Raw genomic sequence first — 748 nt, forward strand, 5'->3', positions numbered from 1 at the left:
AATTTCAGCAGGACTGTAAACTGAAGTCCGCACGCGATGTGCTCATGTGGGCTGACCTCAGCAGAGTGCTTTTAATAGTGGATTAACAGTGCAGCTAAGTAAATACACATTTTCATTCTCTCTGTTGCAGATATTCATATTCTGAGGGTATAAAGCACCTCAGAGTTCAATAAATCTTGGGCTGTCAGACGTTGAGTCACCAGCCCCCTTCGTTTGATTTAAAGGTGACAGGTTTATAACCCAGCGCTCCTGGCTTCAGTTTGAAGGTGTCAACTCCTTAACACGCACCTACCTATAGCCTACACACTACACACACACAGATGTCGTTGTGCCCATTCAAATTGGCACGTCTCCTCAGTTTCTGCACCATACATTTAAAAAAAATAAAAAGGTAATTGCAATTTTTATCTCAACGACAATTTCAACAAAAAACAGTGTCGTGTAAACAACTCTAAAAAGTCGCAATTATGGAATTGCTTCATTCTGTGGCGGAAACAGGTTTCCATATCAGCACTATATGGTAAATGAATATTAATTGTGAAAGTGAAATGACACAATGACCCAGAAAAAAAAAATAAATAAAATAAAATAAATCTAATTGAAAAAGACTATTTTACTGAATATTGTGTCATTTTTTCCAATTGTGTATTCTTATTTATTTAAATATAAATAATATAAAAGTGTTAACATACTTAAGATATAATAAAGTGTTACCCAGTGAAACAGTCATGTTTATCCTCATACAAAT

Source organism: Sinocyclocheilus anshuiensis, unplaced genomic scaffold (assembly GCF_001515605.1).
Source record: "Sinocyclocheilus anshuiensis isolate Anshui unplaced genomic scaffold, SAMN03320099.WGS_v1.1 scaffold279, whole genome shotgun sequence".
Taxonomy (NCBI): domain Eukaryota; kingdom Metazoa; phylum Chordata; class Actinopteri; order Cypriniformes; family Cyprinidae; genus Sinocyclocheilus; species Sinocyclocheilus anshuiensis.